This window comes from Microcaecilia unicolor, chromosome 7 (assembly GCF_901765095.1).
Source record: "Microcaecilia unicolor chromosome 7, aMicUni1.1, whole genome shotgun sequence".
NCBI lineage: Eukaryota > Metazoa > Chordata > Amphibia > Gymnophiona > Siphonopidae > Microcaecilia > Microcaecilia unicolor.
The window spans coordinates 70,030,783-70,043,665 of NC_044037.1; positions in this window are offsets into that span (position 1 = coordinate 70,030,783).

Here is a 12,883-nt window from a genome sequence, read left to right on the forward strand (position 1 = left end):
ACAGTGTTAAAATAAAAAATCAGTGAGCTCGCACTAAAACACTTCTCCCATTAGCTGTTTGCGCCAATGGAAATAAGGTCATGAAAAACACTAGTTTAGAAAAGTTTAATTAATATAAATGAATAAAATATTTGAAGTGAAAGCTTGAAGTTGCTTTCCTAAGCTTCCCCCAGGTCTTGGTTGCGTATTAAGCAGTGTGAAGGTGTTAATGGGGAATGTATCACCTTACAGTCACAGCCACAGTGTGATACTCACCCACTGCTGAAATGAGATATAAAGAGTATGCTTCCTCTCACAGTGTGAAAATCTGGGGGTTAAATATAACAGGGAGCCTGCCAACATGAGACAGCTGAGCTGATTTCTGAATCTAGGGATGGAGTCCTTACCTGAGAAACTGGGGCTCAGCATTTCAGTGCAACCTGAAATTCTCTCTGCAACCTCTATTTTACTGTACTTCAGTATAGACAGATCTCAGATCAGAACCAGATTAAGTGGCCCTTTTACAAAGGCACAACAAGCCCACCTCGGGCTTGTTCAGAACTACCACTGGAGCCCAGTGGTAGAGCATGTCTCCACCGTGAACAGTTTCCGGCCCTGAAAAAATACTTTGTTTTTTTTTAGTGCTGGGGGCTTACCTGGTTACCGCCTCCTAAACAGGAAATGGCTAAGCGGCAAGTGTTTAACTTACTGCATAGCAATTTCCTTTTAAAAAACAAAAAAACAAGCCTTTTACTCGCTGCGGTAAAAGGGGAACTTGGCACGCGGCAAATCCATGGTTACCACAGCTTGGTAAAAGGATCTTTAATTGTTTTCTGTTAATGGTTGTAGTTTAATGAGCTGTTTTGAGTGAAGTTGTATCACTCACAAAGCAATCTATACAGTATATTAATAAACCTGGCATAGTTGACTCAATAAAACCAGATACGGACACACTTATTTAGATCAGAATCAAAGCCATAATCTAGGGGAAGGGGATATGGGTGTTTTGAATAATTTGAGCTGCAGCTGACTCTGACCCTATGGTGTACATGTAGTCCCAAAATGGATGATTCACATCTCAAAGATTTGTGCTTGACATGACTCATAGTTTTGATCTACCTTACTGAGCTGGGGCCGGAATGACTGATTTGGAGCCTTATGTGGGACAGCTACTTAAAGCATTAGAAATCTTTCTTCCAAGCCCCTATCTAATGAGACAGGAAAATGATTCACTCAGATAGGAAATGCAATTTGACTCATGTTTAAAGTTATGTGATTTGCTTTAAAATATTAAATCATTAAAGAAATATGACCCCACCCTACAGGGACTTGTTTAAGAATGGTCAGGATTTATAAACGCAAAGAGTGGTGCTGATGCTGATAGGCAATTTTCAAAAAATGGAGGAAAACAATTCATCCAACAAAATACTATGCAGGCAAATCACTCATCAGTGGTCAAAAATCCTCCAAAGCCCAATTCACTACTACTACTACTACTACTACTACTTAACATTTCTAGAGCGCTACTAGGGTTACGCAGCGCTGTACAGTTTAACAAAGAAGGACAGTCCCTGCTCAAAGGAGCTTACAATCTAAAGGACAAAATGTCAAGTTGGGCCAGTCAAGATTTCCTGAATAGAGGTGTAGTGCTTGTTGGATTATTTGTAGTAAATAATTAGCAGATTTTAGTACACACAGCTTCAGCTTTAGAAATGTTAATTTCTTTCTTCATCTCTCTCTCATTCACCCCAGAATAATTCACTGCTGAGTCACTTTAAAGTTGAAGTAACAAAACATCTGTTTACTCACAGTTTGTAGTTAGATTATAATCAGACAGGCTTATATATACATATTACTATACATTTGTCTTATCAGCTCCTTCCATGTGCTTAGATGGTAATGGATGCTCACACCACCATAGATCCTCTCAGGTTAGGAGAGATCATGAGCTCCATGTGCTGCATGTGCTGCATGTGCTGCATCTAACCCCCAACAGGAAGTTACATATCTGTGTGACCTCTCTAAGTAATTCACATCAGAGGTCACAGAGTAATCACAGAGAAATAATAGGTGACAGGCAATGCATGCAAAATACAATTACATTCCAACAAACCCCTTCTCATGCATAACTGTCATGCAATTATTTATTCATACAAAGTCCAAGCTTTATACGCAGATTCACAAAATGTTCTCTGGGTAACGGTTTGGTCATGATGTCAGCTGTCATCTCACTGGTGTGACAATAGTGTAGACTGATGACCCCTTCTTTCGCCAACTCTCGCACGTTGTGGTATTTCGTTGCGATGTGCTTGGTGCGTGACTGAACCTTGTCATTCTGTGACAGTCGGATGCAGCTCTGATTATCTTCCATTATCTGGATTGGTCTCTTTTCAGCTATTCCGAAATCCAGCAAAAGTTTTTCAATCCACATCAGTTCTCTGCACGCTTCCGATACGGCCACGTATTCAGCTTCTGTAGAAGACAGACTCACAATACTTTGTTTATGACTGGCCCATGAAATTTGTACATTTCCATACATAAACACATATCCACTTGTGGATTTATAATCAGAATGATCCCCTGCCCAATCTGAATCACAGTAACATATTAGTTTTGGATTACTATTGGCTGAAATCTTTAATTTACAATCAATGGTACCCTTTAAATACCTTACCATCCTTTTAACTGCAGTCCAATCTGATTTGGTAGGTGAGCTGACCCTTCTGCTCAAAATTCCTACTGCATTTGCTATATCAGCCCTGTATGTGGTAGCTAGATATAAAAGCTTACCTATGGCTGATCTATATTGGATGTTATCTGGTAAAGGTTCTCTTACTGTTTCATCCTTCAGAAAATCAGTGATCATGGGAGTGCTTACAACTTGGGCATCTTGCATACCTAAACTTTCAATAAGCTCATTTATTTTCTGCTTCTGGCTTAGAAGATAAGAACCATCATTTTGTTTCTCAATTTCTATACCAAGATAGTATGACACATTACCAAGTTCTTTTATCTCAACATTGAGGTTTAAACACTTTACAATGTCCTTGTACTCTTGCTCACTTTTGCTTGCAATGAGCAGATCATCAACAAAAGCTAAAATGTATGCATATTGTCCATTTGTGCACCTAGTGTACAAACATTTATCTGCTTCACCTTGCTTAAATCCTAAATTTGTCAATATTTCATGCAATTTTTCATTCCAACATTTTGCACTTTGCTTTAATCCATAAAGACCTTTGTTTAATTTACACACTAGCTGTCTTTGTTTTGTATTTATGAAACCTGTTGGCTGTTCCATGTACAAGTCTTCAGTTATATCTCCGTGAAGAAACGCTGTTTTCACATCAATGTGGTTGACTTGCATGCCTTTTGAGACTGCAATGCTCAGAAGTGTTCTGATTGTCGTGTGTTTCACTACAGGTGCAAACACTTCATCAAAATCTTCTCCATATTTTTGAAGATATCCCTTTGCCACTAATCTGGCTTTATACCTTTCCACTTTTCCTTGTGCATTCCTTTTTAACTTGAATACCCATTTGCATCCTATAGCTTTCTTGCCAGGAGGTAATTTTGTAAGAATCCAAGTATTATTTTTATCCAATGCATCAATTTCTTCTTGTGCAGCTTTATGCCATTCAGCAGCTTCTTCTGCTGGCATTTTCTCAATCTCATCCCATGTTAAGGGCTCTTGAGCTTCTGCTGACTTTGTTAAGTAAGACAGTCTTGGGGGTGGAACACCTTTGTTTTCCCTGGATGAGCGTCTGACAACAGGTTGGTCTGACCTTTCCGTATCCTCTAAATCTGAGAGTCCTTCTCCAATTGATTCCCCTTCTCCAACTGTACTGTCTTCTTCAATGATCCTTTCTGTGTCTGCTTCCTCTGCCTGTTCCTCGTTAGATACAGATGAGTTGCTTTCAGACATCTGCCTTGGTATGGCATTTATATACACTGGCATGTCTATTATGGTTCTAGTTTCATATTCTGGATGATAAGGCTCATCTGGGATAATCCAGCCTTTATCAACCCTTTTGTTTTCATCAAAATATGTAACATGTCTTATGCCAACAATGCCAGTTTTCAGATTCAAAATTCTATATCCTTTGTGTCCTGGAGCATAGCCAACTAAAATGCCCCTTTCTGTTGTGGAATCCAGCTTATGCCTTCTTTGCTTTGGTTCATGAGCATATGCTGTACTCCCAAATGTTCTTATGTGTGACAGGTTTGGCTTCCTACCATGCCATGTCTCATGTGGTGTGCGCTCAGCGCCTTTAGTTGGCATTCTGTTTTGTAGGTACACTGCTGTGAGAATGGCTTCCCCCCATAGTCTTTTAGGGAGATTGCTATCTGACAGCATACACCTGGTCATTTCCACAAGTGACCTAAATTTTCTCTCTGCAACAGAATTTTGCTCTGGTGTATAAGCTACTGTTGTGATATGCTGAATGCCTTCTTGTTCTAGAAATGTGCGCATGCTTTGTGAAGTGAACTCACCACCATTGTCGGTCTGAAGAACCTTTGGTTTTCTTTCAAATTTATTGCTCACCATGGCTACGTATTTCTTCAGCATGTCTGTGACTTGACTTTTCTCTTTCAGCAAATAGGCCACACAGTATCTAGAGAAATCATCCAAGAATATTAGCACAAATCTGTTATTTCCCAATGATGGGATATTAAACGGTCCACATAAGTCACTGTGTATTAAGTCCAGTACTTTATTACTCCTATTTCCTGTGTATGCAGGAAATGAGGGTCTCACACCTTTTTGAGTAACACAGTCTATGCATTTCTCCATTTTACCAGCATCTGCACTTATCTGAATGCCGGTGGCCAGTTGCTTACTGTAAAGATCCTGGATCACCTTAGAATCACGATGTCCCAGGCGGCGGTGCCAGATTTCCAGACTACATTTACCATCATTCTTCCTTACTTGCGCCATATGTGAGGCTTCACCTGAAATGTTCAGCTTATAAACATCATTATGCATAAAAGCTTCAGCATACACTTCATCATTTTTAGAGATTGTGCACTTACTGTTTTCAAAATGAATCGCAAATCCCTTCTTATCTAATGTAGATACACTAAGCATATTGCAAACTGCTTGGGGAATATACAAGACATCACTTACAGGAATTTCTTTAACTTCATTAGACACTTTGCATTTTAAGAATCCAATACCTTTTGCTTGGATCTTAGCAGTCCCTGCGTTTGCAGTTTTAAGAATACCTTCCTCTGGACACATTTCCTGAAAGAAATTCTTACAATTGGTTAAATGGCATGTGCTCCCTGAATCCAAAATCCAAGTACTTTCATTTGAATTATTATTTACCATAGTCAAAGATTTTTCTGCCATTAGAAAGCCCTTGTGTTTATCTTTGTCCTTCATACATTTCCTGGTTTGAAAATTCTTTAGTTCCATTGGCTTAGGTGAGCTAGAGGGAGTGTTTTGTGTTTCCTCACACCATTTAGATACATGTCCCTCCTTTCCACATGAGTAGCAAATCAGCTTGCCCTTGGGTGGAGTTTTCCCATAGCTCCGCCTTCCTCTGTTCTTTGCCAAGAAATTTGTTTCATTTCTCTCTGACTGACTTTGAGAACACATCTCCTCAGAATCATTTATTATGCATTCCTGCCTTAGTTTTGATGTTGCCTGTTCAAAAGATTGCCCTTCAATGGCCTCATTTACAGACCTAAAAACATCAAACTTCTTTGATAGTGAGGTAAAAAGAAATGCTCTTTTCAATGCATCACACATGGGAATTCCAGAAAGTTCTAGCTTTTGAAATGAAGACATAAGATGCATAATGTGATCATTACATTTACTTTTATCCCTTAATTTGGTTTCATTCAACTCTGCCAACCAAATTGGTTGCTGCTTTGCATATGTAGTTGCATACATAGTTCTCAGTTTATATAAAATGTCCTTTGGTGTATCTTTTCCCTCCACTAATATGGCTTGTTTCTCTGAGAGAGCTTCCAAAGCATGCACTTCACATAATAGTTTGCATTGTCCCATTCAGCCATATTTTCAGCTGTTCTGTCTTGGTCTAAGCATATATTTAATCTTTTTGCTCGAAGGAGACATATGAATCTTAGTTCCCACTGCTGATAATTAAACTCAGTTAATTTAGGCACCTTGAGAGAATAGAAAAATGGTGAATTTCTTCCCTCAGCCATTTTCTTAGCCTTCTGTCTGCTGTGTGGGGGGGAGAGAGAGACAGACTGAATCTTTCCTTTAAAACTTAAGAGAAAAATGTGGCCTTTTTTTCTGCCTGGTAATATTTCTCTTCTTTTTCAATTCCTGGACCCTGGGCCCATAACCCTTTTGTTGGATTATTTGTAGTAAATAATTAGCAGATTTTAGTACACACAGCTTCAGCTTTAGAAATGTTAATTTCTTTCTTCATCTCTCTCTCATTCACCCCAGAATAATTCACTGCTGAGTCACTTTAAAGTTGAAGTAACAAAACATCTGTTTACTCACAGTTTGTAGTTAGATTATAATCAGACAGGCTTATATATACATATTACTATACATTTGTCTTATCAGCTCCTTCCATGTGCTTAGATGGTAATGGATGCTCACACCACCATAGATCCTCTCAGGTTAGGAGAGATCATGAGCTCCATGTGCTGCATGTGCTGCATGTGCTGCATCTAACCCCCAACAGGAAGTTACATATCTGTGTGACCTCTCTAAGTAATTCACATCAGAGGTCACAGAGTAATCACAGAGAAATAATAGGTGACAGGCAATGCATGCAAAATACAATTACATTCCAACAGTGCTTAGGTGCCGAAGGCGACATTGAAGAGGTGGGCTTTGAGCAAGGATTTGAAGATGGGCAGGGAGGGGGCCTGGCGTATGCTCTTCTTCATTGAATATTTTCATATTGAATTTCAATTTTGTGTTTCAATTTTTTAATTTTGATTTGCAAATAAAAAAGTTACACTTATCTTTCAACCCAACGGGGTCCCATTTTACCCTCAGCTTCTTCAGGGGAATTAATGTGCACCAAAAAAGCATATTAATGATCTCATCTCACATTCTTCTTGTAAGCAGTCTTCTTAAGAAGATACGTTTTTGAGTGGATTGTTCCTGTTGTCCTGGAAACAAGATTTATAAACACCACAAAATAGTAATGTGTTTCATTTTTTTTAAAGTATATGTATATTAGTGTCAGCTTTAACTGTTACTGAAATGAATGGAAGCTTATCTTGTCTCACTGCATGTCCAATCTTGGATATAAAGAGGCTAGAATTGGTACTTACTATGCATGTATGTCTTTCCCACTGGAAGTCATGTGTTCCAGTGGGAGAGTGTTAAGAGTAGAGTGTTTGAGCTAAACCATTTCCCAAGACAATCCCACATAGGACTTGTTTCAGTGGTTCAGTCTTGGTTTTGACATATTATTACAGAAAGAGTGCTAGACGGAAAAAGAATTTTGAAATAGAAGCTGTTCTTTTCTTGCCTCCCTTCAAGGAGTGCAATGTACTTTCTTAAGGCTATGTATACATTGGAAAGGCTGCTATGTCTTTTCCTGAAAGATATAGCATGTGTCTTTCTCCTTTTCATAATATGTTTGAAGTGAAAACATTTACTCTTTTTTAAAGAGAATATTGCTCATCTTTCTCAGGTATTTTCTCCAAAGAGAAAAGAACTCCATATAAGGTCAAGGTTCTTTAGAAACTTACTTGAACTCTCCAGCAATTTTCCTAAATACTTTTCTTCCAGAAGAAGGAGATTTGCATCACCTACTTTAGCAATTGCAATAGTAACAGTCATGGCAGTATCATCTGCTACTAACAGGAAGGAAGAGGAGGAGATTCAGAGTGGACTAGATTCCAAGAACTGAGGTACTAGTGTAACATAGTAGAAGAAAGATTCTTGGACACATTCCCAAGGAGCTTGGATTAGTTGGGAATAGCCCACATGATTATATGTTGATGTGTAGACAGGAGTACAGTGTATCATTTAAAAAATTTTTCCCAAGCATGTGTGCGCACATGCATGTTAGATCAAATCACCATGAACCAAAAATGTTTAAATGCATATACTCTATACAGACATTTCAATAACTTGACAGCTAATGTTATAGAAGAATAGCACTTATGCACATCAGAAGCATCAATAATTGGCAGTTACACCCATAATTGCTAAACACAATTCTATAATGTACAACCCAAAGAGGGGTATAATCGAACGGGGAGCCCAAGTTTTAATGAGGGCATCCTTGAAGGACGGCCCCGTAAAGAGGAGGGGCAACCCTTATTATCAAAACAAGATGGGTGTCCATCTTTCATTTTGATAATATGGTCGAGGACGCCCAAATCATGAAATTTAGGTCGACCTTAGAGATAGTCATCCTTAGGTCATTTTTGAGATGGTCGTCCACGGTTTTTGGCGATAATGGAAACCGAGGATGGCCATCTCAGGAACTGGTCAGCATTATGGGGAAGGGAGAGCCTATTCCGATCTGATGGGCTTCACCTTAACCAGGGTGGGACCAGGCTGCTGGCTTCAACTTTTAAAAAGGAAATAGAGCAGCTTTTAAACTAGAAACGGGGGGAAGGCCGACAGTCGCTCAAAAGCGCATGGTTCAGAAGATGATATCTTTTGAGGATATCACCCAGATAGGGAAAAAAGGGTTACTTGTGAGTAAGGATGACAAAGAAATCATAGAGGATCAGATAGACTTAAATAAAATTAATAATGACCAGACGGAAGACAACATAGTAATAATGCAACGTATTAAACGTAATGATAATCAGAACAACAAGCATACATTGAAATGTCTATACGCAAATGCCAGGAGCCTGAGGCATAAGATGGGAGAGCTGGAGTACATTGCGCACAATGAAAAACTGGATATCATAGGCATCTCTGAGACCTGGTGGAAGGAAGATAACCAATGGGACACAGTCATACAGGGCTACAAATTATATCGCAGCGATAGGGTGGATAGGATTGGAGGAGGGGTAGCGCTATATGTAAATGAGAACCTTGACTCAGATAGGCTGCAAATATTGCAGGAGACAAAACCCCAACTGGAATCCTTGTGGATTAAAATTCCACTTGAAAAGGGAAAAGGGATGGTGATAGGAGTGTACTACCATCCGCCTGGCCAAGACGAGCAGATGGACGCGGCAATGACAAGGGAAATTACGGAAGCGAATAAAAAGGGCAATGTAATATTAATGGGTGACTTCAATTATCCGGATATAGACTGGGTGAATGAAACATCGGTACACGCAAGGGAGGTGAAATTTCTTGATGAAATCAAGGACGGCTTCACGAAACAGCTGGTTCAGGAGCCGACGAGAGAAGGGAAAATACTAGACTTAATCATTAGTGGGGCTCATGATCTGGTTCGGGGGGTAAAGGTGCGAGGGCCGCTTGATAACAGCGATCATAATATGATCGTTTTTGATATTGGCTACGAAGTAAGTGAACTTAGGAAATCAAATACACTAGCGTTTAACTTTAAAAAAGGAGACTACGATAAAATGAGGAGAACGGTGAAAAAAAGATTGAGGGGAGCAGCTGAAAGGGTAAAAAACTTGAATCAAGCGTGGATGCTGTTCAAAAACACCATCCTAGAAGTACAGGACAAATATATTCCACGTATTAGAAAAAGAGGAAAAAAGACCAAACGTCAGCCGCCGTGGCCAAACGGTAAGGTAAAGGAAGCTATTAGAGCCAAAAAACAATCCTTCAGAAAATGGAGAAGGAAACCGATGGAAGACAATAAAATAAAGCATAAGGAATGTCAAGCCAAATGCAAAAAGGAGATAAGGTGGGCTAAGGAGGACTTTGAAAAAAAGTTAGCGATAGAAGCGAAAACATATAGCAAAATTTTTTTTAGGTATATTAAAAGCAGAAAGCCAGCTAAAGAATCGGTAGGGCCGCTGGACGACGGTGGTGTTAAAGGGGCGATCAGGAAAGACAAAGCTGTAGCGGAGAAATTAAATTAATTCTTTGCTTCGGTCTTCACCGAGGAGGATTTGGGAGGGATACCGGTGCTGGAAAAGGTATTTGAAGCGGAAGAGTCGGAAAGACTAAATGATTTCTCTGTAAACTTGAAGGATGTAATGGGGCAGTTCTGCAAACTAAAAAGTAGTAAATCGCCGGGTCCGGATGGTATTCATCCCAGAGTATTAATAGAGCTGAAAAATGAACTTGTGGAGCTGCTGTTAGTAATATGCAATTTATCCCTAAAATCAGGTGTGGTACCGGAAGATTGGAGGGTGGCCAATGTAATGCCGATTTTTAAAAAGGGTTCCAGAGGAGATCCGGGAAATTATAGACCAGTGAGCCTGACGTCGGTGCCGGGAAAAATGGTGGAGGCTATTATTAAGAATAAAATTACGGAGCACGTACAAAAGCATGGGCTGCTGAGACAAAGTCAGCACGGATTTAGCGAAGGGAAGTCTTGCCTCACAAATCTACTGCATTTTTTCAAAGGGGTGAACAAGCATGTGGACAAAGGGGAGCCGGTGGATATTGTATATCTAGATTTTCAGAAGGCGTTTGACAAAGTGCCTCATGAAAGACTCCAAAGGAAACTGGAGAGTCATGGGATTGGAGGCAGTGTATTATTATTATTATGGATTAAGAGCTGGTTAAAAGACAGGAAGCAGAGAGTAGAGTTGAATGGTCAGTATTCTTGATGGAGAAGGGTAGTTAGTGAGGTCCCTCAGGGGTCTGTGCTGGGACCGCTGCTTTTTAACATATTTATAAATGACCTTGAGATGGGAGTAACTAGTGAGGTAATTAAATTCGCAGATGACACAAAGTTATCCAGGGTCGTCTCGTCGCGGGAGGAGTGTGAAAGATTACAAGAGGACCTCGTGAGACTGGGGGATTGGGCGTCCAAATGGCAGATGAATTTCAACATTGACAAGTGCAAAGTGATGCACGTGGGAAGGAGGAACCCGAATTACGGCTATGTCATGCAAGGTTCCGCTTTAGGATTTACGGACCGAGAAAGGGATCTGGGAGTCATCGTGGATAGAACGTTGAAATCTTCCGCTCAATGTGCTGCAGCGGCTAAGAAGGTGAACAGAATGTTGAGTATTATTAGAAAAGGGATGGAAAACAAGCATGAGAATGTTATAATGCCGTGGTGCGACCGCACCTGGAGTATTGTGTTCAGCTCTGGTCGCTTCATCTCAAAAAAGATATAAAGGAATTGGAGAAGGTGCAGAGAAGGGCGATGAAAATGATAAAAGGGATGGGACGACTACCTTATGAGGAAAGGTTAAGACGGCTAGGACTCTTTAGCCTGGAGAAAAGGCGGCTGAGGGGTGATATGATAGAGGTCTACAAAATAATGAGTGGGGTAGAGCGGACAGATGTGAAGCGTTTGTTTACACTTTCTAACAATAATAGAACTAGGGGACACAAGATGAAATTAGAATGTGGTAGGTTTAAAACAAATTGGAGAAAGTTTTTCTTTACTCAGCGTGTGGTTAGACTCTGGAACTCATTGCCGGAGAAGGTAGTGACGGCAGCTGGCCTTACTGAGTTTAAAGGGGGTCTGGACAGATTTCTGAAGGAAAAGTCCATTGATCGTTATTAAATTCTGGGTTTTTGCCAGGTTCTTGGGGCCTGGATTGGCTGCTGTCGGAGACAGAGTGCTGGGCTTGATGGACCTTTGATCTTTTCCCAGCGTGGCAGTGCTTATATATTATGTACTTATGACCAAATCCAAGCCATTTGGTCGTGGGAGGAGCCAGCATTTGTAGTGCACTGGTCCCCCTGACATGCCAGGATACCAACCGGGCACCCTAGGGGGCACTGCAGTGGACTTCACAAACAGGTCCCAGGTGCATAGCTTCTTTACCTTGTGTGCTGAGCCCCCCAAACCCTCTCCCCACAACTGCACATCACTACCATAGCCCTTAAGGATGAAGGGGGGCACCTACATGTGGGTACAGTGGGTTTCTGGTGGGTTTTGGAGGGCTCACATTTACCACCACAAGTGTAACAGGTAGGGGGGTGGGCCTGGGTCTGCCTGCCTGAAGTACACTGCACCCACTACAACTGCTCCAGGTACCTGCATACTGCTGCGATGGACCTGAGTATGGCATTTGAGGCTGGCATAGAGGCTGGCAAAAAAGTATTTTTAAAGATTTTTTTAGGGTTGGAGGGGGTAGTGACCACTGGGGGAGGAAGGGGAGGTGATCCCCGATTCCCTCCAGTGGTCAACTGGTCAGTTTGGGGACCTTTTTGATGCTTGGTCGTGAAAAAAACAATGGACCAAGTAAAGTCGGCCAAGTGTTCGTCAGGGACGCCCTTCTTTTTTCCATTATCGGCCAATGATGCCCATCTCCTAAGCACACCCCAGTCCCGCCTTCACTACACTGCTGACACACCCCCGTGAACTTTGGTCGTCCCCACTACGGAAGGTAGTCGAGGGCGTCCAAAATCGGCTTTTGATTATGCCGATTTGGGCGACCTTGCGAGAAGGATTTGTGTCGGAAGATGGGCGCCCTTCTCTTTCGAAAATTCACCTGAAAGTCACTTAGCATGTAACGATAAGGAGGTGATATATATGGGTGGATCATGGTGCTTGCTGCATGGCACAGTTAGACATGCTAACATACGCCAGCCATTGACTTGTCATTAAGGGCTAGATTCTATATATGGTGCCTGAAAAATCTGCACGTAATAAATTTCCACCTAAGCGTAGTCTGTAAGAAGTGCCAAGATTTAGGCATAGTATATACTTAGCTGATATTCCAGAACTACCTAGAACTACACACGTCCATTTACACCAAGGGAAATGTAGCATAAATACCGGTGCATAGTTTAGGCGCAGAGGGTCATATTCTATAGCAGTGCATGTAAATTTTGGAGCACCCACAAAATGTCCATTTCTCCACCCATAAACATGCCCCT